The sequence below is a fragment of the Triticum aestivum genome, chromosome 7B, assembly GCF_018294505.1.
Source record: "Triticum aestivum cultivar Chinese Spring chromosome 7B, IWGSC CS RefSeq v2.1, whole genome shotgun sequence".
In the NCBI taxonomy this organism is placed as follows: domain Eukaryota; kingdom Viridiplantae; phylum Streptophyta; class Magnoliopsida; order Poales; family Poaceae; genus Triticum; species Triticum aestivum.
In genome coordinates, this window is record NC_057813.1 from 700,415,633 (window position 1) to 700,437,715 (window position 22,083).

The following is a 22,083-nucleotide window of genomic DNA, read 5'->3' on the forward strand; positions in this document are numbered from 1 at the left end:
CCGACTCCCTTGCCCACTGTTCGGGCATCAGCGCCTTCTTCGGCTTGGCCGCCGCGGCGGTCTTGCGCGGGGCACGAGGCTTGCCCTTCCCGGAGGGGGCGACGGCGCCGGACGAGGCGAGGGAGGCGAGGCCAGCGGCGGCGTCGAGGTCGATGGCGTCCTCCCTAGCTGGTTGGGGGGCGGGGGCGCGGACGGGCAGGAGCGATTTTGGGGAAAATGGAGGGAAATAGTGATGGCTGCCACCGACAGACGGGCCCGAGGAGAGGAGTAGGCGCACGCGCGTCCGTCTCGTGTCTGCGTCGGCGCAAATCCAACTCAAAACTGGGCCTGAAATGGATCGCCCGCGGACGAAAAATGGACGCGCGTCCGTTTGGGTCGACGCGTTGGGCCGCCACTTTTGTTCGCGCCGACCCAAACGGGCACGGGCGGACGAAATGGGTCGCCCCATTGAAGTTGCTCTAACACAAACTCACAAAAAGGAAAAGACGTTGAACAGAAGTGACTGTTTCTTAATTGTCGAACGGGCCACCTTATGTACACATCTTCTTCCTTCGTCATTCATCCATACAAGTAGTAGCCAATTAGCTCACCCTAGCGAGCGAGCAAACCGCAAGATGGGTGACATCAAATATATCATTGCTGCCGAGGCCGACAATGGCGAGCGTACAAGATTCCCGTGCCCAGCCGTGGTGCGCTGCGTGGCGGCCACGGGGGTGACCGTCCTCGCCCTCGCGGTGATTGCGATGGTGATCCATGCCGCGCTGCGCTCCGAAGACATCCGCCTCTCCGTCAACGACGGCTATATCGGGGCGGACAATCTGTTTAGCCAGACCTATGCGCCCAAGTCCAAGACTACCGGCGGAGAGCTTGTCGGAGTAGGCAGGCTTGGTGAAACTCAGCGTCGCACCGTTCCTGTCTCCAACAGAGACTACGGGCCCATCGGCACCATAGGTGCCGGTCTTGGTCTCGGTGGAGAGGGGGACGACCTCCTCCCAGCAACCCCCGTGGGGACTAATTACGGCAATAATGGTGCAACTCAGGTCACGTACCAGCGGGCTAACACGACGAATCTCCGGGTCATCTTGGTCGCCAACAATCCCGGCGGCCGCACCAAGATCGACTGCAACGAGACCACCGTGAGCCTCATCGACGTGCAGTCCCCAACTGCCAGATACGAGATCGGCAGGCTGGAGCTGGGAAACTTCACCGTGCCGCCGCAGACGACTATCACGCTGCAGAGGCGGCTGAAGATCACCGACCCGGTCAAGCTGAGCTACATCTGGGACAACTACGGCTCCGGGGACAGTTTCAGCGTCGTGGTGCGGGTGAGCGCAAGCGTCACGTCCTATCCGCTGGGGAAGAAGACGCAAACCGAAGCGCGGACCTACATGTGCCCGCTGGTCACCGTCGGCATGATAGACTACGAAAAGTACCTTGCCGACGCCGACAGAGACTGCTTCTCTCAGCCGAGTCGGACGCTGGCATCGGCACCCGCTCCGGCACCTGTGCCGGCCAGGTGATCGTTGGACTACGGTCTGCATGTTAAGCTGGCAGAAGGCCAACCACCTAGCTGAATTTCATCAGCAACTTTGTGTTGCGTATGATCTTTCCATTTTAATCCCGCTTGTTTGCTTGCCATGCGTGCACTGTAATTTTTATTTTATTTTTTTGCGGGAAAAAAAAACTGTATGATAGTGTGATTTGTGTAAGTTTCTCCATGTTTTTTTTTTCTTCAACTGTATGATAGTGTGATTTGTGTAAGTGCCTTACTTTTCATCTGGCCGGCCCCTGTTTCAGCACAACACGGGTGTGGGAGAATTAATCATGTATGCATGCACGTACCCATTGTTCAGTATTTGCAGTTTGATAGATGTTTCTTTGTCTGATTTAATCCGGTCTGCGATGGTTACCGATGTACGTGTTCAATTTTTGATTGGAGTAGCTCTCGAGACAAGACTTTTTTTTTGAAACGGAGGCAAAAAATTAACCTCATTAATTAAGGGTTTAGAGTTACTTTTACAAAAGCAAAAAGAAGATTACATGGCCACTACTCACATAATAGTAAAATTAATTATTAAAATAGTGCTATTAGTTATAAAATATTACCTTGACTATAAAATGCACTCTATCAAACGCAATAAAGTGATGTTTAATTGTTTAATATTTAATATGAACGCATCTCAAAATTATTTGGTTAAACCAAATTACTCTAGGTGCAAAAAGAGTTAAAATTGCATGCCTTTGTAGAACAGTAGAAGTCACTTAGATGAATTTCAATATATGTACATGTCGAGGTCATTTTGTTCCTTAAATATCGTGACAGAGAAATCCAAAGCTGATAGAGATTTCTAGAATGCTTCTAAGAACTTCCGGCCTTAAAGTTACTGCAAGGAAGAATAGGACCAGGATCAAATGGGTGCCTGACCTGATCTTGAGTGAACCGAGGAGATGGGATGAGAATTTGGATAGGCACTTGTTTTATCCATATGATGTCGAGGGGATTCTTTGTTTGCGTCTTCAGTCCACAGGGCATTGGTGATTTTGTTTCTTGACACTTTGAGAAGAGTGGGTTGTTCTCGGTTAAAAGCGTGTACAAGCTGGCGCTTACTCTAAAGGAAAATAAAGAAGACGAGGGGAAATATAGTGGTGCTGTGTTGGGGGAGAAAAAAATTGGAATATTATCTGGAAGGCCAATGTTCCTTAGAAGATCCGTATTTTCACGTGCCATGTCCCTACCAATAGCTTGGATGTCCAGGTAAACCGAGTTTTGCACCACCAAGCCACTATTAGTACTTGCTCTATTTGTGGAGAGGAAGATGTATTTTCTTTTCATGCACTAATTACGTGTCCAAAGGCATTTGCGTATGGCCATCAAGGACATATGGGATTTAGGGTGACAAATGATTTGCGTATGGCCATCAAGGACATATGGGACAGGCGACAAATGATGACCAATAATTATCAATGTACTAAACAGAAATTTCTAGTATACAAACTATAAACCATGATTTGTCCTTCAATTGTTGCATTGGTCTTTTTTTAATCGTCAAATATGTTTTTCAGGTTCCTGGATTAAAAAAAATTCCTTGGAGGCATGCTCGCTCTGAACTTGGTCTTGAAATAGCCTCATTCGGATCAGGTCACACTAATGTCGCACAACAACGAAAAGTGCCGCACTATGGAAGCGAAACTCCATATCTGAATTTCCCTCTAGATTTGGTAGTTCGGCCTATCGTTATTGATCTGGATCAGCTGCTAGCTGAATTCAAGAAAGAAAAAGTTTGCTAGCTGAATTCAAAGGACAACCGAACTTATGTGGTAATATTTTACATTAATTTGAACGATTTCACATGGTTGGAGCATTCTTCATCAAAGAAGCGAAATAGGATCAGATCCAAAGGTGAGGTGTGGTAAGCCGGTAACATATGTAGATAGCCGCAGTCGGTCAGTGAGCGCCCGGACAGCTTCTTGCTCCCCAATCTCCACATTCTGGTGCATGGACATCAACACGAAAGCGGCGGAGGATCTGCAACTGCTCCTAGATACATGTCATTTTAGTGTTGAAGCAGGACACCAGACTGATAACTTTATTAACCTTGTATTTGGGGTGGGGGGGGGGGGGGGTCTGGCGAGAAGAATAATCGTTTTTACTATGCTGTGCGTTAAAAGTTCAATTTTCTTTGGGCGATGGTACGTGTTTGTCGGCGGATACAGTTAAAAGATCGGATGCCTCCCTGACCTTTGCAACAAATGTGTTGTTGCAGTATTTTCTGCAAAGAGGTCTAGTTGCAGAAATTATTCGCAATAAAGGCCATGTTACAAAAAAATATATCATTTTTCCCTTTAACCTGTTGCAACAAAAGCCTTTTTGCTACAAGAGTCTTGTTGCAAAAACATGTTGTTGTAGAAGACAAAAATCAATTGCCGATCCCACTCCACGCCATCCAGCAGCAACGTCATACGCAGGCGATGTTGAGCACGACCGAGGGGTGGAGGCTGCCAACGCAATGTGGCGTCTATCTCGCCAGAGTGGCGCAGATCTGGTGGGAGGTGACTCGGATGAGGTCATCGGGCGGCCATGGAGAGGCGACCAATGACCGAGGAGATGGAGCATGAGAGCGGGTCAGGCCCATCGACGAAGGAGAGAAAGGAGGAGGATAGAGGGGAGAGCTGATGAAGGAGGAGAGCATGCTCGTCTACACCGGTGTCGACGTGTCCAGGGGCACGTGTGTCTGGAGGCTGTGGGGATCCAGATCTTACAACAAGCTAGTTCTTGCAGGGGCGAAACTTGCAACAAGGCTCCAGTTGCAAAGTTAGACTGGAAAAAAGATACCTTCGAGTCATCCAATTAAAGAAACATCGGACGGCCATAAAAGTGATGGATGCATGCAGAAAAATCGGTCGGGTGAACAGGAGAGTTTCCATTTTATTTAGCTCGGTTTTTACCCTGCACTCTTTCCTTATCAACGATGCCACGTGGGCGGGTGGTTATGTTGCTGAAGGTTCAGCATATTACTTGGTTCGTGAAAACACAAACATGGTACCCGCAACAGAAAAAAAAAACATGGTACCTGCAAAAAACACACAAACACGGCACATAAGGGAAATTGTTGATGACTTGATGTTGTTTGTAAGAATGTTCGTCGAGTGCTTTGAAGTGCCATTTGTTTTTTCAGAAAACGAAGTGTCATGTTAATGCTATGTGATTTAGACACGGACACGACAATGGCAAGATGGCGGGCTGTCAAAGTGCGAACCCTGACATAAGCTTCAGGAACCAACACTCTGACCGTGAGGAACTATATGCAAAGGGATATATTCCTTCCGTTTCAAAATAGATGACCCAACTTTGACTAACTTTATACCACCCCAGATTGCGAGATCATGGTTCCTGCGACGACCACATTTGGGTCAACATCCAACACCCCGGATCGCTCGTCAGAATGATGTCGCGTGGTATGTGTTGTGTCCATGTGCTACCGTTCTAGTAGGCTTCAACAGCCAATGTCGTGTACAAGAGAGGGCAACCGATGTGTGGTTTTCCTTCACTTCAGGCTTCTAGTTCGATAATCGCCATGCATTTCGTGTGGAAGCTCTAAAGACACCTGTACCGTACTTCATCTGGCAACTACCTACCTCCCCTATGAGCAAGACCTCTTCAGCCAATCCTTGAGCACGGACCGTCAACCACTGCATAGCAGAAATCAGAGACTGGTGGTATCTTAACTAGGCATATAGTAGAGCAGAACAGATCATTCATGTTATCCAGATCAAATCTAATGACAAACAAACTACTTGGGGAAAAGGCAGCATCTAGATATGTCTCCCATACCCTGCCATAGCAACAACGTTGGAGTAAAAAACCATGTCACGCTACAGTGACATTCTAACAATGTGATTTTCAAGTGGTAAATAAATCTCAAGGTTACAGATCTCTGCATATATGAAAATTCTAATCAAGAATAAATTCAAGTAACCATACACAAATATTGACGGCCCTTTGCAAGATCAAAAAATGGATCCCATGTAGTATATATTCGAAATGGCAGGATTTTTGCATTCATTAAGAAAAAAGAGTTACTCAGTTAATTAGGGAAAACCGAGCGAAAATCAGATCGTACAGTTTTTATGGAAAACCGGACGAAATCATCACAACCGCTGAGTGGCACACATAGAAACCCCACGCACACCACTTCAAAGAGGGCCTAGTCGAGACTGCATGCAAGCGTCATCGTCATCACTCCTCCTCTTGAGGCGTCATCGTCATCCCTTAACCGTGAGAAAATGACTCCGACTTCGCCATAGGTGATCGTCGACTCAATCCGCACTGCAGAGGCCGTGTGGAGTTGTATGAAGATCCACATCAAACTCAGCAACCTACGACCATACAACGCAGCTCCGACTCTAAAGAAGAGCTATGAAGGACAAAACCAGGCATGGCTGGCAACACGGAAGATCGCTGAATGGGCTACCTGTAGCCAGTCATCGTATACCACAGGGCCCTGCAGCAGTAGCTTTGACTTCACATCAACAAATAAAATGAGACAATGCCGCGGACACCTCGGAGAAGAGCCGATACCTTAACCATTTCCATGTCGCCGACATCGCTTCCACCATCATCATTGCCACAGAAGTCTCGACTTCACAACCGACACCATCCATCGGCCCCGCTCGCCGATGCAGAGCTCCCAAGATGAAACCCCCGAGAAGGAATACGACGCCTAGGTGCCACCATTGTCCGACCATGGCTCAAGGGTTTTCCCCCGGAGAGGCCGAGATGGCTGGATCCGCACGAGAGGGGTGCAACAATAAACAAGGGTGCCTCCAGAAAGGTCAACGATGGCCACAGCCGCCGCCATCGCTAGTCACAGCACAGGGCCGAGACAGGGTCTTCACCCAAGCTCCCACACCACGTCAGCCGCACATCATCGCACACTGACGCTGGCAAGTCCACCAACCACCAACACCACCACCATCGGAGCTGCCCATCAACGAACAAGAAGCATCGAGATCCGCCGCATCCAATCGCACCTCGCGGAGACCACCGGCGGCCAGCTCCAGAACGAGGCACCAGATCCGTCAACGATGGTCCAGACGCAAAACCACTAGACGCAGCGCAAGTCGTCATGCCCAACCGAGCACCATGCTGACAAGGGACAGAGGAGCACTACCCGAAGCCAGGAACTACCACAACCGCAGCCAAGCATCAGAAGCCCTGACGCGCCCCATATGCGCCATTGCGGCCACGGAAGCCAGATCTGTAGCACCCACCGCCGAAGGCACTCTTTCTCGCCATCTCGGCCCACCAAACCGTGTACCACCAAGGGCGTCCACGCGACACCAGATCATGCAGCCACGCACCTGTCGCGTCGCGTCCCTCATGGACGAATCCACCACCCGAGCCCCTCCGCCACGCACCCGGCCAGGGCAAGAGCACCACGACAGGCCCACCACGCTGGAGCAAGCTATCTGGACCGCACAGCCTCCTGCGCACCCCGCCAAGCCACCCTATATGGCCACACCCGAGCCGCAGGTCACCTCGCCCGCGAAACATGCAATTTTTTAAACTTACTCTCAGCCAAGACATGCATAGGACTAGCTTGGGACTGAAGTTGAGACACTTATTTTGGGACTGAGGGAGTAATATATAGCAAGTCCCAAGACATGCAATTTTTTAAACTTACTCTCAGCCAAAAGATCTCCGGTAACTTAAAAAATAGAGAAACTAATCTCAGATTGCTAGTCTCAACTGATGTAACTACACTGAAGCTGAACAAGAATTACAGCACCCCACTGTGCACACAGCAAAGACCCAGGAAACAACAACAAAAGGAAGAAGAAGAATTGGACCGCCCAAGGTACATAGATTCCGGAGAGAACAAAACGACCTGAAGAAATCAAAGCAAAGGCAAAACATCAATGATTCTTCTGATCAATCAATCAATCCCTTGACCATCTCCAGGAACTTCAGTACATATAGCGAATTCAGTTCAAACTAAGTTGTTTCCAGCATTCCTTCTACCCCAGGAAGACGCTTTGACACGGTGCACTCCAACATAAAGGACACTGAAGAAACTACACTAATAAAGCTATAACATGGCTATCATACTACTGTATTCTGCGAGTCTTCGCAGCTTTCTCCCACATATCAGCAAAGACACTAGGACATGCTATTTTCAGGTGCTGATACCCTGTACTAGTCATCACATCATCCACTCTATCTAAAGAGTTGATAAATCCAATGCAAGCATCTTTGAGCTTGCTGCAATGATGCTGGTCAGCAAGAGCCAACGTGGTCGCCACATTACTGGCCTCAAGAAACTTGCAAAGTTTGCTCTCACACATCAACTTCATCCTCTCCATGCCATATCTGTCCGCAGCCACGAGCAAATGCTTGACCATTTCTTCTTTGTCATCATCATTGAGATCGTCCATGGGATTGGGAGGCAACTCATCTGAGTAGATGAAGTGAAGCAATGCTTTGAAAACAGCAGGCTCCATATCTTTGATGGTTATACTTTGCTCACATTTGTCCCTCATTGGCCCGTAGAGTTCGGCCTTGAAGACCGGCGAGCGCATTGCAAGGACGATCTTGTGGGCAGTGAAAACCTCGTCTTTGACCTTGAAAGACACATCCGATCCCTCCCCCTCCTCCAGCAAACTTCTAAGATTTTCCGACAAGTCCGAAGGAGGCACTTGGATGTGAAAGTTCCTTGTGGTCATTGACATCTGTGCTACCCTTGGCTTGATAACAGTGAGCTCGCACTTAATGAGAAGGACATCGTCGGGGATGTACCAGTGCGAAGACGCTTCGAGGTCGCTCCTCGTCGCGAACGTGGCATAGCCCCAGGACCAGGTTATACTACCAATGGAGCTGCTGAGCAGCACAGGCGCCATTAGTTTTGGCAATGCAAATTGTGCCGGCGACCCTGTAGCCTACTGGACCAGCGTCAGATGGCACAGCGCCAGCACCTCCACATCTCTGTTCATGAGCTCGAGGTAGACTGAGACGTAGTCTCTGTAGGCCTCTGTGACACCGTCGGGGTAGTAGCGGACACACCAGTCGTGGCCCCCGACGGAGAAGGTGGCCGACCGGATGAACTTGCCGACGCCGAAGCCCTTGCACACGCTGTAGCCTTCAATTTTGAACACGTGTTCGCCCCGCTTCCTCTCCGGCGCGCAGGTCGAGGTCGTCGAGATCACGGGATCTTGGATCAGGGATGCCGCCATTGGTGATCTCAATCTGTGCTGGGTGGACAAAGAAATTAATTGCTGCGGATAGGAGATTTTTTTTCTGAGAAATCCGCGGATAGGAGGTGTTAAGGTTAAGGGCGACGTTAGGCGCCGGCGCACCGGCCCAACAGTTGGGCCGGTCACTGCGTGGCCGTTCGATCCGGCGGACATCAACCGTTCGATTCGCCAACCAGTCATCGTCTTCTTCCTGTCGTCAGTTTTCAGATCCGTTCGACACGGGATGTCTCTGCCCTGGCCATTGCATCCGTGCGCCCCGGCGAGGCGAGGCAGCACCCACGTCCTCCTCATCCATGCCGCCGCTCGTCGCAGCACCGTCACCTCGTCCCCGCACCTTCCCTCATGCACCACCATTGTAGCATCACCGTTGCAGCTTGCAACCTCGCCGTCGTAGCCTAGCCCTCATCGGATAGAAGCCTCGCCGTTGCAGCTTGCAACCTTCACCATCATAGTCTCGTCGTCGTCGTTTAACGGCCTCGCCGTTGCAGCTTGCAACCTCGTCGTTGCAGCCTCGCCATTGCAGCCTCCCCGTCGTCGCCGTTGAAGCTTTTTGCAAGGCCGGTTGAAGCTTTCTACGTCGCAGGTTGCAGCTTTGTGCTGTTGGCAGTGACCAAGGTTTTGGTTACCAGTCAAAATTTCAAGATTTCCCATGGTTACCACGTATTTCCGTGCCCCTCGGTAAATCGTCATACCGAGCAAAAAATACCATTTTTTTGAAATTTTTGAATTTAAACACTCGATTTACAGTAAGGTATGTAGGGTCTAATTAATGCAATGAAAGTTGGTTATGGCATGTTGGTAGCAACCTAGTTCCTGTTTTGAGAGGTCTCTGGTTTGAATATTCGTTCATTTTCTTATTTGAATTCAAAATTCAACTATAAAATTCGCTCGAAATATTCTCGGTATTTGTCGGTATTTCTCGGTAACCGTGGTAACCACATTTATCAATCCCCCTCGATAAAATTACCTCATTCGGTAACCAAAACCTTGGCAGTGACTAGCTACAACATCTGTCGTCATGGATGAAGCTTTTTGCGACACCGGTTGAAGCTTTTTGCGACGCTGTTTGAAGCTTTTTTCTGTTGGCAGTGGCCAGCCCCGGCGTCTGTCAACCACTGTTGAAGCTTTTTGTCATGCCGCTTGTAGCTTTTGGAGACGATGGTTGTAGCTTTTTGCTATGACAGTGGCCGGCTCCAGCATATGTCCCCGCTGGTTGAAGCTTTTGCCGCGCCGGTAGTAGCTTCCTTAAATGCAGGTTGCAACACTGGTGGTGTCTCTGGGTGCTTGCTGCTCCGGTGAAATTGCTCCCTGTAGCAAAAACGCGACAGCGCCGGCCATAGCAGCTTGTAGTCGCCTCAAACGTCGTCCGCCCCAAGCTCATAAGCCATGGCCGCCCCTGGCCTATGACTATGAGCTCGCAGGCCATGGCCCCCTGTCGTAGCAGCGAGCAAGAAACCTTGAGATTCTCAGGGTGACGACGCATGCGAGCAGCACGCCATGGAGGAGTTGCGCGTGATGTGAGAGGGGAGGAGTGCTCGCTGGGGCTATGGCAGAGGAGGTGAGGCGGAGCGCTGTGGAAGAAGGACGAGGATAAGGTTGAGATGCGGGGCGGGAGCGTGTGGCGGAGAGGGCGCAGACGCATGTGCACGGTTGGATCACGTTTTCATCCTACGCGCGTCGTGCGTCCGGCCGAATCACTCGGCCGGCGTGCCGTACGCAAGCGTTTCCCTAAGGTTAATCACAATGGTCAACGTGGACGACTCGTGAACCAACCTGTGGTTGGATGGTTAGAGGGACTGTGGTATTTCCAGCCCATCAGGGTTCAAATCCTCGTGCTCGCATTTATTTCTGGATTTATTTCATGATTTCCCGGCGATGTGCATTCAGTGGGAGGAGATGCTCATAGGGATAGGGTGTGCGTGTGTGCGTTCATAGGGGTGAGTGTATGCGCGTGTATATGAGCGCTTGTGTCTGTACTGATGTTCAAAAAAAACGTAGACGACTCCAACTGTGATCAATCACCGTGAGATCAGGGGACAAAGAATGCAGGAGTCCTGGGCTAATGGAAGCAGCTCTCGCCTCAGCCGTGGACCAGCTCATTAGGGCATCTCCAGCCGTTGGCCCTCCAGGGGGCGTCTAAAAGCGCCGCCTGGGGCGAGCCGGCGACACAGTCGGCGCTGGGGGCGGTTTTGCGCCCAGTCGTCGCCCCCAGCCCGCCCCCAGGCGCCGAAATTGGCCCACTTTGCAGCCCAATTTCGGCGAATAAACGGCCCATATGGGCGAGAATAGGCCCATATTCAGCGTGGTTTCGGCGTTCAATTATCAACACACACATATTTCATCACAGAAAAATCAAATACTTCAACAAAATACTACAACAACAAATAGTTCAATACAAATTATATAGTTCAACAAATAAAAACTCGTATTTCATCACGCGGCGTCCCCCTTGAGCCTCCATAGGTGCTCAATCAGATCTTTCTGCAGTTGATGATGCACCTGTGGGTCTCAGATCTCCTAACGCATACTGAGATAGGCAGTCCAAGTTGCCGGTAGCTGGTGATCAACTTCGGGTAGAGGACCCTGCCTGTAGTATGGTTCAGTGTCAAACACTAGGTCTTCTTGCTCGCTCTCGATGATCATGTTGTGCAAGATGACACAGCAAGTCATGATCTCCCACACTTGATCTTTCGACCAGGTCTGAGCGGGGTACCGAACAACAGTGAATCGAGATTGGAGCACACCAAATGCCCGCTCGACATCCTTCCTGCAAGCCTCCTGAACCTTCGCAAACCAGGCGTTCTTGCCTCCTGCCACAGGGTTTGAGATCGTCTTCACAAATGTCGACCATCTCGGATAGATGCCGTCAGCTAGATAGTACCCCTTGTTGTATTGGTGCCCATTGATCTCGAAGTTCACCGGAGGAGAATGGCCCTCAACGAGCTTGGCAAAAACAGGAGAGCACTGCAACACGTTGATGTCATTGTGAGTTCCTGGCATACCAAAGAAGGAGTGCCAAATCCAGAGGTCCTGTGTGGCTACCGCCTCAAGCACCACACTGCAACCGCCTTTGGCGCCTTTGTACATCCCCTGTCAACCAAATGGGCAGTTCTTCCATTTCCAATGCATGCAGTCGATACTTCCAAGCATCCCAGGAAATCCTCTTGCTGCATTCTGGGCTAGGATCCGAGCAGTGTCTTCCGCATTGGGTGTTTTCAAGTATTGTGGCCCAAACACTGCCACCACTGCCCGATAGAACTTGTAGAAACACTCTATGCCGGTGGACTCGGCCATGCGCCCATAGTCGTCGAGTGAATCACTGGGAGCTCCATATGCAAGCATCCTCATCGCTGTCGTGCACTTCTGGATGGAGGTGAATCCAAGAGCGCCAGTTCAATCCATCTTGCACTTGAAGTAGTTGTCGAACTCCCAGATGGAATTCACAATCCTGAGGAAGAGCTTTTGGCTCATCCGATAACGGCGCCGAAATGTTCTCTCGCCATGAAGTGGAGCATCGGCGAAGTAGTCGGAGTAGAGCATGCAGTAGCCGTGCAGACGATGCCGGTTCTTTGCTTTCACCCGCCCCGGCGCCGAGCCACCTCGACGTGGCTTTTCATTGCTCGCCAGCAGCTGGGCGAGGGCGGCGAGCACCATCAGATGCTCTTCTTCCTGGACGTCGGCCGCGGCTTCCTCCTCCAGCAGCGTGGCGAGCTCTTCCTCCTCATCCGAGTCCATCACCGGCACAGTCAAAACGCCGAACACCTTGCGCTCGGTGTGCGTGTACCCGCCGTTAAACCGCGCCTCCGCGGCCGGAAACGGCGGCCGGAAACGCCCAGCTGCTGCGGGAGGGGCTGCCGCGGCGAAGCGCTGCTATTTTCCGGCGGGGAATGGCTATCTAGCGGAGTAGGCCGGCGGCCGTCACCGGGATATAGCTAGTGGTGGCCGAGGGCGCGGGGGTGCGAGGCGAGTCGGGGGAAGAAAACCTTGACTTTTCCCCTGTTGGTGTGGGCCAGGCGTGCTTTTCCCTAGCGCCGGAGCCCCCAACGGCTCCCCACCGTGCCGGGTTCGGCCTGTGACCGCCTGGCGGAAAAAAGATCCGAACCGGCGATTTTCGGCATCCTGGGGGCGCGACTGGGCCGTTTTTTTGGCGCCGGCGCCGAAAAAGTGGCCTGGGGGGGCCTGTTGGGGGCGCGGCTGGAGATGCCCTTAGCCCTGGACTCGTTCGCAACAGGATCTCATGCAGAAGTTTTTCTCCGGGTTTTTTTTTTGTTTTCTTATGTTTTTTCATTGGGTTTCTTCTCCAGTTTTTCTTTTTTTCTTCGTTATAACTTAGTTTGCATTTGTTTTTCACTAGTTTTCCTTCGTTTCTTTCTAGATTTTCACAGATTTTTTACAGCCTTCCTTTTTCTCTTTGTATTTTTTATGGTTTTCTTTGTTCTTTCTCGGGTTTTCTCCGTTTTTTGGGTTTCTTTTTTTGTTTTTTCTTGTTCTTTTTTCTGGTTTTCCTGTTTCCTTTTTCTCTTCGGTCTCCTTTCATGTTTTTTTTATGATTTTCTTTGTTTTTTCCCTTTCTTTTTTCACCACATGTCTATATTTCTTCTACATATTATACATTCTTTGTACACGCCAAGAGACATTTTTTAATACATGATTAAGATTTTTTTTCAAAAAAAATATTATGATGTCTGTTCTTTTTCATACACCGTGTACATTTTTTCTATACAAAAAATATTTTTTAATACAGGGTTAACAATTTTCATACATAAGATTAATATTAAAAGAAATATGTTTTGATGTCTATTTTTCCAACACATCATTTTTCTTATACATCTAATATACATGTTTAAAATTCTATATATACATGTGTTCAAAAAAGCATTATATGTATACATGTTTAACATTGTTTAAAACATATATTTTTCATATCTATTTTCTAATACACGTCTAACATTCTTATACTACTGTATGTTGCGGGTCTTAGCAAAGATAGGACATTCTCTTTTCAGGTGCTCATACCCAGTACTAGTCATCACATCATCCACTCTATCTAAAGAGTCAATAAATCCAATGCAAGCATCTTTGAGCTTGCTACAATGATGCTCGTCGGCAAGAGCTAACGTGGTCGCCACATTCTTGGCCTCAAGAAACTTGCAAAGTTTGCTCTCGCACATCAACTTCATCCTCTTCATGCCATACCTATATGCAACCACGAGAAAATCTTTGACTGTTTCTTCTTTGTCATCATCATTGAGGTCGTCCATGGAAGGCAACTGATCTGAGTAGATGAAGTGTAGCAGTGATTTGAAAACTGAAAGCTTCATATCTTCAGTGGTTATACATTGCTCACATTTGTCCCTCATTGCCCGTAGAGTTCGGCCTTGAAGACCTGCGACCGCATTGCGAGGACAATCTTAGAGCAATTCCAATGGGGGCGACCCGTTTTGTCCGTTTGGGTCATCCGGATATAAAACTTGGCCCAACGGGGCGACCCAAACGAACACAGCGTCCGCCTGCTGTCCGTTTGGTGTCCGCTCGGACCCATATTCGGCTCAAATCTGGGACAATTTAGGTCAAAAGCGGACACTCTTTGTGCCCTCTTCGTCCCCCTCTGTCCGGCTGCATGTGGCTCTTAGCCCACTTGTCATCCACCATCTGTCCCATCCCATCTCTCTCCTCCTTTTCCTCTTTTCTCTCCCACCCACCTGCCCACCCGACTCGAGAGCTGGAGCAGCTCCTGGCCGCGGACGCTCCCCCGCGCACAGCAGCAGAGGACAGGCGGGCTTGTCCTCCTCCGGCGCCGGTGCTCCGCCGTGGTGGGCTCGTGCTCCTCCGGTGCACGTGCCCGGCCGCGCCCGTCGACTCGCCTTGCCCCGGCCTTGCCTCGCCGTGCCCGGCTGCACCCAACCTCGCCTGCGCCTGCGGCGTACGGGACGGCGGCGGGACGTGCAGCTCCTCGCTCGACGACTCAGCCAGCGCGGAGGCCGAGGAGGTGGAGCTCCCGTCCTCGCCACCCCATGCCCGACGCGGCCGTCGACTGCTTCGACCGGTGCGCCGCCGCCAACGAACACGCGTGAAGGCCAAGGAGGTGGAGCTCCTGCTCGAGGTGGCGAGGCGGTGAGCTCGTGCGGGGCCGGAGCTGCAGGGAGGGTGATGTGCGCGGCCGGGGCAAGAGCTGCTGCATCCCCGGCGAGGCGCGGCGGCGAGGCAGGGCGGGAGCTGCAGGCGGGGCGCGGAGCAAGGCGCGGGGCGCTGTGGGCGCAGGGCACGGAGCAAGGCAGGGCGGGAGCTGCGAGCGCGCGACCGGAGCAAGGCAGGGCGGGAGCTGCGAGCGCGCGACCGGAGCAAGGCAGGGCGGGCGCCACGCGCGCGAGCGGGAGCTGCGAGCGCGCGACCGGCGAGGCAGGGCGGGAGCTGCGAGAATGGGCGTCGGCGAGCAGCAAGGCGGGGAGATGGGGCGCGCGCGACGGGCACGTCGAGCTGCGGCTGGGACCTCACGGGCGAAGCGACGGAGGTGAGCTCGCGACGGGCGCCCCCCCACCCCCCCCCCCCCCCCCGCGCGCGCGGGAGCTGCGAGCGCGCGACCGGAGCACGGGTGCGGCAAGCAGCGAGGAGGGCGGTGGGGCGCGCGCGACGGGCACAGCGAGCTGTGGCTGGGACCTCCCGGGCGAAGCGGCGGAGGTGAGCTCGCGAGCGCAGGGCGAGGTGGCGCGGGAGCTCGCCCACCAAGTGTTTGACTTAATGCCGACGCAGACATGCATAAAATGCATCTGGCTTCCGTTAGACGCACCGGCCAATCCAAACGAAAAAACGGATGCGGACGGGTGGACGGGCGATCCAAACAAACAAAAGCAGACAAAATCCATGTCCGTTTAGGTCGCCCCATTGGAGTTGCTCTTATGGGCTATGAAACCCTTATCTTTGACCTTGAAAGACATGGTCGATCCCTCCCCTATCTCCAGCAAACTTTTAAGATTTTCCAACAAGCCCGAAGGAGGAACTTGGATCTCAGAGTTCCTTTTGATAACATTGAGGTCGCACTTAATGAGAAGGATATTGTGCGGGGTGTACCAGGGCAATAATGCTTCGAGTTGGCTCCTCCTGGGGAACGTGGCATAGCCCTAGCTCAAGGCGCTGGTGAGCACCGTAGTCCGTAGGCACTGTTATTGTTGGCAACGCAAATAGCGCTAGCGGCCCTGTGACCTGCTCGACCAGCATTTGCCCTTACCTTATTTTGAAAAGTGGAATATATTAATATCAAGTAGATACTAATTACACTCAGTCTCTGCACCAACAAGATGCCTAAGAACATTCATGATGCACACAGCCAAAAGATATAATAAAAAGAGGGGAAAGGGAAAGACCCTGTCATGATGATCAATCATCCGCAGTAACAACACTCTAACCACCACCAAAGACTGCACCCGGACTAGAAGAAGGTTCTCCAAACGCAACGCCTCTAGGAAGAATGCACAAGGGTTGTCGTTGCCCGATCAAAAATCGTAGGTTTTCAGCGTGGAGAAAGAACGTTTTCCCAAAACAATGCCTTCAACAAGGCCACTGCCAGGCACAATTAATAAAGGCCGGATTTTGGGTTTTCACCTTGGAAATCATGACTCGGTACTCAAAGAAGCACCACCAACAAAGAAGTCCTCCTATGCTGCCGCCCCACTCGCGCAGGCTACTGTTACAAGTCACGTACCACCAAGCTCACAGGAACTAGTGCTCGGTATGGACGGGAACATATCCCGCAAGCCAAGTCTGAACAACTGCATGTGAAGCAAAGTCTTCATCGCATCCAAGACCCTGCTTTCGCCACTTGCAGGTCCCCCAAACACGCCATGGCATTCTTCGCTTGTGTTGATCCCTTGAAAATCGATGAAAACGATAATGAAACAAACTAAACCAATAAAAACTGAGAAAGAAACAAAGTAAACCAAAAGAAAAAGAAAGAAAAAAACCAGTGAAAACAGAAAGAGAAATGAAGAAAACCGGTAACAAAACAAAACCAGATAACCAGTGGAAAATCGGCTCTTTTCTACCTCACCTTGTTCGCGCCCTACCAGTTAACACAAACATGTCTATGACCTAGCGATATGCAGCGCGACCTAACATCCAGGAGACCGCTGTTCGATCCCTGCCTCCTCTCCTTTTCTCTTTTCAATTTCATTTCAGTTTGCGCTAATGGGCCGGTCTGTTACTGTGGACGCTTCAGGAGAGAGCTCCTTCTGTCTCACTATAAGCGAGATATAGCTCTCGCGCGCTGGAGAATCGTCCGATCTCTTCCTGAGCCAGTCGTTCGCAACATGATTGTGTTGCATCTAGGACTTTGCAACATGAACCATGTTGCACTTCGTCGAACCATTTTTCTACTCTTCATATAAATAACTTTTCTATTGCGACTGCCTCTGCTGCTTCCCTTGTTACCACCGCAACATGACCCTTGTTGCCACTACAACATGGGTCATGTTGCAATCCCAGGCCGAGCTTCCACGGACACATGTCACGTGCCTCATGTTGCCCTCGTCCTTTTGCAACATGGGTCATGATCCCGACTGAGATCCTACAGGGACATGCATCACATGCGCAAGGTGCTACACAGCACATCAGAAATCAGTCGGTTGAACGCTAGCCTTTCCTTTATATATTTCTGGTAAAGGAGCCCCATATAGTCCCCTGGTTTCAATCACCAATTCACGACAACAACAGGAGAAGGACAAAACCCAACTCTCCCCAAACACAAGGCTTCTCCCTCAAATGGGGAGCAAGAACTAATCAAAAGAAGACAACTACAATGATGAAAAAGCTTAGACAAAGTTCAGGCAGAACTGCTACCAGCTAGTCCACATTAGGGAAGACATCAGCCTTGCCCCACCACCGTACCTACCTGATGCTTCCCCTCTCCTCATCACCACTGGAGGTGGCTGTCGGCTCACAACCAGGCCGCCGGTGAAGGTGGTGGCGAGGATCTGGTCGCCCATCCTCCCGCGGGGATAGGGGCTCTGGAATCATGCCGGTGGTGGGTCGTCCATGAGTGGCGGTCACTGGTTCTGGTCGTTGGCCTTGGCTGCACGAGCAGTGAGGCCCGCGCCCCCTCCCCCGCGCTGCCCCATACTGCTTGTGTGCTCGTCAGCATGAGATCATCCTCGGTGGTGCCGGTGCGACCGCCTTGGATGTGGATCTATGGCCTATGGGTCGCGAGGCCTCCTGAGGTGTAGCGGCGTCGCCCTGCCTGATGCACTACAACAAAAACGGCTTGTATGGTCGCTTTTTCTGAGACACTATTTGTCTACGTCTCTACGCCCATGAACACTAGAAAGCTAAAGACGCTTCTTAAGACATTTATAGGGCGTCACAAACTTTTGCTTATAATTGGCCATTTAGAAAATAGCTATATAATTTTAGTTAACTTAGAGACGATTTATGAGACGTTTTATATGCGACTATAATCCTTCAGCGTGTGGGTGAGCTCATTGCCGGCCATTTCTCTTTTTAGGCGTGGACTAACAAAGAGTTTTGTGCTAGCTGAAGGTGTTCCCTTCCTCGATTCCAACCTTTTCCCCAACCTAGCGCTAGCTGAAGGCTCTGGCGGCGGCGGCCGGCCCTCTCCTGCCTCTCCCTCGGCCCCTCCCCTCCCCTCCATCCGGCCATCTCACTCCCCTGCCTCGGCCTCCGGCGCCCAGCCCTCTCCTCCGCGACTCCGCCAGGCGCCAGGCCACCAGTCCGCCTCCGGCCTCCCAAGCGCGGAGGCAGCTGATAGCCGGCAGCGCCCTCCAGGCTCCAGCCACAGTCCTCGGGCCTCTTCGGGGTGCGGCGGCAGCACCATCCAGCAGTCCGGCCTCCATTCCTCAATAGCCACAATGTACTGCATCTATTCTTTCCCTCCGTTTCTATTTTCTAAACAAATCTGAAGATTATTCTATGATTGCTTGTAAATTTAAATTGAACTTGATTCATTTGCTGTGTATGATCATAAATGATTGTTGCTTACTAATTACTATGTGATTCATTTGCTGCTTACTATGGAAATTGAAATGTTTGTGCAATGTACATCAGACCCTGACGCCGGTTGGCCCCGGCACAACGCCACTCCCCGCCAACGCCCCTCTCCCTCAACTGCTGACCTCGGCAACAAGCTCACCCACACGCCTCTGCTGCCAGAAGATTGCCCGTAGGTTGTTATTTTCTTTTTTTATATCTCTGCATCATGTGAAACATAGCTCGAATTGAGATATATCACTTGTGTTTTCCCTTTCTATCTTACTGTGATGCAATGTATTATTGCAATTTGAAATTTTTTGTTAAAAATCGGTGAACCTTTTTGGTGGTTGAATGAAAATTGTGTTAAAAACAGTAGTACTGTTTATTAGATAGCACTCATTTATGACATAATATTCTTAAGTCGATCTGGTTAGGGGAACTGCCTACGAATGCCAGAAAAGAATATTCTGCAGTGTGATGCAAAATTTGAATTACCTAAGTTGTGTGTCATCTCTATTTTTCTTGATTTAGCAAAGTGAAACCAGTTGATATTACTTAGATTTTTAGTTACACCAGCTAGCCTTCTGCTGTTTGTCACTTGAATGCAGAAAAAATCAAGCATTGGAGACATCCATTTTTTGTCATCGATGAAAACTTCTTTATGTACTTCACTTCTTCTAGTAAAGACACATCTCGATTTATGTTTTGTAATGTAAGGTGAATGAAGTCGGTAAATCATATTATATAGTTTGAACCTAAGTATCGAATGCATAGTTTAAAATATTCATATAAACCTATGCTTAATGTAAAAGAGCATATGGAAAATTATAAAATGATCTATTTTGTTTTCATTACTACAACTAGCAAAGGCTAATGGATCGAGGTTGGATGAGTAAACCAAGATCAACTACTTATTATAAAGAAGGTGTCGAGCAATTTCTATCTTTTTCCTTCCATGATGTTCCACTCGGTGATAAAATTATCTGTCCCTGTGTAAATTGTGGAAATAAGGCAATGCAGAATTGCGACGAAGTGAAAACCCACCTAAGATGTGATGGTATTCTTCAGGGTTATACAAAATGGGTTTGCCATGGAGAAGAGTATGATTCACCGTCATTTGCATTTGCTCCCATGTCAAATAACAACAACAATTTTCATATTCCGGGTTTTCCAGTGAATTCTGATGTAGAAGGCAGTAAGAGATTGCATGACATTTCTGGGCTCTTAAGTGCCATTTTCCCCATGGCTGACTGTTAGGAAACATAGTAATTTCAAAATTTTCCTACGTACACGCAAGATCATGGTGATGGCATAGCAACGAGAGGAGGAGTGTGTCTTCATACCCTTGAAGATCGCTAAGCGGAAGCGTTTATCAATGTGGTTGATGTAGTCGTACGTCTTCACGATCCGACCGATCCAAGTACCGAACGCACGGCACCTCCAAGTTCTGCACACGTTCAGCTCGATGACGTCCTCGCCTTCTCGATCCAGCAAGACAGGCGAAGTAGTAGATGAGTTCCGGCAGCACGACGGCGTGGTGACGGTGTTGGTGAAGAACAATCTCCGCAGGGCTTCTCCTAAGCACTACAGAAACTATGATGGAGGATAAACTAGAGGGGACGGGGTTGCCGGCACACGGCTTGGTGTTTCTTGATGTGTCTTTGGTGCTAGCCCTGCCCCTCTATTTATATGTTGAGCCTTGGGGTCGAAACTTGGAGTAAAAGCCTCCACAAAGTCGGTTTCACCCGAAAGGCAAGAGTCCTTCTCGGACTCCAGGGCCAGACGCCAGGGTTCCCGGCGTCTGGACCCAGACGCCAGGGACCCTGGCGTCTGGCCCCTGGACTCCGCAAAACTTCCTTTTGCACTTTCCAAAAACCTTGTGGGCTTTCCCTTTTGGCCCAAATAACGTGTTCTCGTTCCCAAACATTTCGGGAAACATCTGGAATCCCTTCCGGTGAATTCCGGAACTCTTTCGGAGATCAAACACTATTATCCCATATATCAAACTTTATCTTCGGACCATTTTGGAGTTCCTCGTCATGTCCATGATCTCATCCGGGACTCCGAACAACATTTGGTTACCAACATACATAACTCATATAATACTATATCGTCAACGAAACGTTAAGCGTGCGGACCCTACGGGTTCGAGAACTATGTAGACATGACCTAGAACTTGTTTTCCGGTCAATAACCAATAGCGGGACCTGGATGCCCATATTGGCTCCCACATATTCTATGAAGATCTTTATCGGTCAAACCGCATAACAACATACGTTGTTCCCTTTGTCATCGGTATGTTTACTTGCCCGAGATTTGATCGTCGGTATCCAATACCTAGTTCAATCTCGTTACCGGCAAGTCTCTTTACTCGTTCTGTAACACATCATCTTATAACTAACTCATTAGTTACAATGCTTGCAAGGCTTAGGTGATGAGTATTACCGAGAGGGCCCAGAGATACCTCTCCGACAATCGGAGTGACAAAACCTAATCTCGAATTATGCCAACCCAACATGTACCTTCGGAGACACCTGTAGTACTCCTTTATAATCACCCAGTTACGTTGTGACGTTTGGTAGCACACAAAGTGTTCTTCCGGTAAACGGGAGTTGCACAATCTCATAGTTGCAGGAACTTTGTATAAGTCATGAAGAAAGCAATAGCAACATACTAAACGATCAAGTGCTAGGCTAACGGAATGGGTCATGTCAATCACATCATTCTTCTAATGATGTGATCCCACTAATCAAATGACAACACATGTCTATGGTTAGGAAACATAACCATCTTTGATTAATGAGCTAGTCAAGTAGAGGCATACTAGTGACTATATGTTTGTCTATGTATTCACACATGTATTATGTTTCCGGTTAATACAATTCTAGCATGAATAATAAACATTTATCATGATATGAGGAAATAAATAATAACTTTATTATTGCCTCTAGGGCATATTTCCTTCACTGACAGCTTCCAATCACTATCAAACGCATCTGATGGGGAACTAGATGGTGTTCAGTCTGAATCTGAGAACTTGGAACCTGGTATGGCTGAGAATGTCAATACAACATCTGCACATGATGATGCAATGAGAGAACAAGACATATACGCTAGTTTCCTCGAGGAACCAAACATAGATTTATACCCTGGATGTGCAACATATTCGAGGTTGTCATTTCTTGTCACTTTATATCACATGAAAGTCTTGCATGGATGGTCACAGGAATCATTCACACAGCTACTTGGTGTATTATCGGTTGCATTTCCTCAGATAAACCTACCCAAGAAATATTATGAGGTGAAAAAAATCATACGCGGATTAGGGCTGGACTATGAGAAAATTCATGCATG

The 22,083-nt window shown here is 49.7% G+C and overlaps 2 pseudogenes; both read right to left on the reverse strand.

Moving 5' to 3' along the window:
• Positions 1-7,850: 7,850 nt before the first annotated feature.
• LOC123156574 (BTB/POZ and MATH domain-containing protein 1-like) lies at positions 7,851-8,730 on the reverse strand (annotated as a pseudogene).
• Positions 8,731-13,709: 4,979 nt separating this feature from the next.
• LOC123158513 (BTB/POZ and MATH domain-containing protein 1-like) lies at positions 13,710-17,729 on the reverse strand (annotated as a pseudogene).
• Positions 17,730-22,083: the final 4,354 nt, after the last annotated feature.